Raw genomic sequence first — 4,453 nt, 5'->3', positions numbered from 1 at the left:
CAAAAATAGCACGAAACATATGTTCTGGATTTTATTGCTAACCATGTATTAAATGTACTGAATGGTAGTTTTTGTGTTTGCTTTCCATCTATGTATAAACGCATAATTTATGGAGTATGTTTATTAACACTCAGAGTTTTAACTAATTTGATTTTTGTCAATTCAAGTACAGAAACATTATTGGATGCACGATACACTATAAGTATCCAGTAATATTGTGGTGAACGGAAACGCAAGTGATGACAATCGAATGTATTTAATCACAAAAAATTACAGAATCTCTTAGTAAAATTTGAGAACCATACAGTAAATGCTTCATTTGCAAAATGTCACTCAATTGTCTAAAGCTTGATTATTCCTTCTCTGTTCTCGTTTCTTCGATCTTCTTGACCTTCTGTCTTCAGGCATTTTATAATCGATTGATGATACCTACTACATATATCTGTCGACATCAGTAGCGTACACCACAATATGTGTTATACTTGCCCCTGTCTTCAAACAGTATTTAAGTATTTGTGCGATTTACAACCATAGTTTTTGTTTAAATATTAAGATGATATCTATTAGTTATTCATGAGAAATTTTAATAAGTAAATAAATTTGATACTAATTAGTCAGTGAAATTAAATCTATTTATTACATATAGTTATTATCATTATACAATACATAAATGTATAATTCTATGAATTTGGATAGAACAATCAGAAGATGGAGATGTTGTAACGAAATTTAGGAAAGGGACTAACTTCTTTAAATTCTATGAATCTCTGAAAGTCAGATGATATAGAACATAGTAGACAGTTAATTGGACATAATAACTTATGTCTAACATAATGCAAATTCATTGATTTTCACTAAACATTACTTTCGTTTTCTAAATATAATAATAATAACAGTCATAGTAAGCAAAGATGGATAGTGGATAGCAATGGAATCCAATTTGGGACTCTTCAGCTTGATGTGCCTGCATCTCAGAGTTGATGTTCACTCTGGGACTCGAACCCAGTACCTTTCGCATCAAACGCCATCGCTTTATCCACTCAGCTACTGAGTCCTGATAGCCACTTGCTTGTGCAAGAGGGTGAAGTTTAAATTCACTTAGTATTGTTTGTTTGAATCTTCCATTGAAGTTTAGGACTGCATCAACTCTGAGATGCAGGTACATCCAGCTGATGAGTCCCAAATAGGACGAAACGCGCCTCCTGGATTCCACTGCTAGCCACTATCCATCTTTGCTTACAATGCTTGTGAATTAAGGCTATATCGAGGCAATACGCACATTATGCACATATACCAATTAGAGACTGACCAGTTGCAGTCCTAAACATCAATGGGAAGATCCAAATAAACAATATCAAGTGCATTTTAATAACAGTCATAGCTTTATTCAATGCCTTATGTTGGATTATATGAAAGAATTCTGTACATAAATTACACAATGTGGTGCAATAGGATCCTGTCTTATATATACTGAACTTATGAGTATGTTCAACGTTGTTTAAACGGTCATTAAATGATAGGGAATAATATCTACAAATGTTTTTAATCAGTTTTACTTTGTAAAATCCTTTTTCATCAATTTATTTACTTAAATGTTTTCTTAGGCTTATTGTATTTAAATTTTGTCGAAGAAAGATTTCAATTAATAAACTGATGTAACTAGGACGTATTGGACAAGTGTGTTATCTTAGTATCAAACTTCATAGTCTGCATGATTCCTGTCAAATGTTCATTTATAATAAAATTTAGTGTGCTACATAGCTAACTATATATTATTTGAGAAGACAATATACATTGTTATTTCCAAGTTTATGATTCCTATCGGTTAAGTGCTCTGGCGCGAGACTGGTAGGTCCTGGGTTCGAATCTGGCGAGGAGAGATCGTGGATGCGCACTGCTGAGGAGTCTCATAATAGGATGAAACGGCCGTCCAGTGCTTTCAGGTTTTCCTTGGTGGTCTAGCTTCAATTTACTCATGATCTTAGCTATATAAAATTACTAAAATCTCCACAAAACCCCCTTGTGATAACCATATATTACGTTTTTTGTTGTTGGAAAACTGGCTGTAGGGCATCAAGTAAAAACGGAATAATTGTTAGATTATACTTATGGGAACATTCCATATTGACGACAACTGAATTTCTATGCTAATGTGGTATAGCAACTCGAACTGATGTACGTACGTACGAAGTTCTACGTTGTGACTGACTGACTGTTCCATATTGAATTTATCATTTTGCATAATGACGTCTAAACATATTGTTTTGCACCAAAATATAGCAGCTCATATGAATATAGTTATGCGTACAGACACAAAGACCTTACATCATAGTGTCATTATGACTAGACAACACACGCATATATATTCAAAGTAGTAAATGAAATATTTTCTTTACTTTAATGATAATTCCTTTCTTTTATATATTCATTCGAGTAGTTTAAGCTCGCGCCAAGGTCATGGTCATTCATTCACATCGGCGACAGAACTATGCAACACATCATTTCACAGAACCTGTTTGTAAGTATATTTTTATATATTGATCATAATTCAATTGAATTCAATATTTCTTGTTTAAGAAAGAATCAAAAAATATATTACTTTTTTTGAAAAGAGGAAAAGTTTCTTTTCCTTCTTAATATGATTGGACAATAATTCAATGTGGGTGTGTTAACATAACCTTGAAGCAAATAAATGAAAATTACGTATCAGAAGAAAAACAAAATAGTCATATTTCATTAACGACTGTATTAAATTGTTTCTCTTTCCCTATGGATCTATAATCAATATAGTCTAGACAACCAGATGATATAATTTGTTTTGTTAGTCTGAATATTATAAACATTAATATATAATGAATATGACCTTGTTTCTTATGTGTATCTATGTATGTATGTATAGTAGTTGTAACAGATTTTCTTCATCTTATATTGTAAGCATATAAAGAATAGAAAAACATAACCAGAAAAACTTTTTTTCCTATTTTTTTAATGCCTTGATAATAAATACTTACGTAATGAAAACAGATAAAATTAAATAAGATTAAATATATGTTAGACCTATTTATTTTCAGACGATAGTCACATGTATCATAGACATATACAATAGTATTGATTGTAAACGTCTGATTTTTTATTTTTTTAATTTTTGGTAGAGTAAGAGAATAACAAAAATGTAAACTGTATTTTTGTTGATATTCTTTCGTTAATAGAAATAATGTTCAGAGAATATTTCTGTTACCAGACAAGTTTTGCTTAATGTAGTTCACTCGTATAGCTACATATATTGTTGTTCACAGTCATGGCACGCACGAAGCAGACTGCTCGCAAGACTATAGGTGGGAAGGTACTCAGGAAGCAGTTAGCAACAAAAGCGGCGCGGAAAAGTGCCCCAGCTACTGGTGGTGTTAAAAAACCGCATAATTATCGTCCTGGAACAGTATATATAAATATATATGAAGTCTACGAAAATAAAAAGTGGATAATTAATAGGTTTTGTTATTAAATTTAAGAAACTTCATTAGTCAACACAAAAATACCAGACTTGATAAATAAATTAATATATTTGTAATATCCTAATGAGTAGAAAAATTAAATTTTCTGACGTTTCGTGACTCAGGGTAAGCCATTTCTTCAGAGAATCAAACCAGACTTTATAGTCTATAATGGCGAAAATAGTCTAGTTAGCAAATAATAATTAAATTACATTTTAATCGAATATAAGTGAAAAAATTACTATGTTATTTCTTTATAACCTAACATTGATTAAGTAAATGATATATTCCATAAATAATATTGAATGGTCAGTTCAGTAATGCATAATTGGTATAGGCTGCATATTTCAGAAGAAGATATTTCATAATTCTGTGTTATATTTTTTTACTGAACTATGGTTAAAAGTGTTCTTATACACGTTAGAAAATGTTCCTTTATGAATGATCTTTGAACCTAGTTCCACAACTCTATACATATTGAAATGATCGGTTGAAATAGCTTGTCTATTAAACATGTATGAAATGACTCAGTAAAGATTAAAAAAAGGTTTATAAAATCTCCTATTCTGAGACACATAGCTTTTACAACAATGTCTCAATGAACTTATAATTTGATGTTATTAACATAAGTACTATAATCATTAGAACCGGATACTATCTTGTAAGCGAAGAATGGATAGTGTCCGGTTCTAATGATTATAGTACTTATGTTAATAACATCAAATTATAAGTTCATTGAGACATTGTTGTAAAAGCTATGTGTCTCAGAATAGGAGATTTTATAAACCTTTTTTTAATCTTTACTGAGTCATTTCATACATGTTTAATAGACAAGCTATTTCAACCGATCATTTCAATATGTATAGAGTTGTGGAACTAGGTTAAAAGATCTTTCATAAAGGAACATTTTCTAACGTGTATAAGAACACTTTTTACCATTGTTTCGGTAAAAAATATAACAC

At 30.7% G+C, this 4,453-nt stretch overlaps 1 non-coding gene across 1 annotated transcript; it reads right to left on the bottom strand.

The window, feature by feature from the left end:
* Positions 1 to 983: 983 nt before the first annotated feature.
* Positions 984 to 1,050, bottom strand: Smp_tRNA_02092_Gln_TTG.1.1. The gene has a single exon. It is a non-coding gene (tRNA).
* Positions 1,051 to 4,453: the final 3,403 nt, after the last annotated feature.

Source organism: Schistosoma mansoni, chromosome 2, assembly GCF_000237925.1.
Source record: "Schistosoma mansoni strain Puerto Rico chromosome 2, complete genome".
NCBI lineage: Eukaryota > Metazoa > Platyhelminthes > Trematoda > Strigeidida > Schistosomatidae > Schistosoma > Schistosoma mansoni.
The sequence above is the reverse complement of the archived record's forward strand: the minus strand, read 5'-3'. Positions and strand labels throughout refer to the sequence as shown.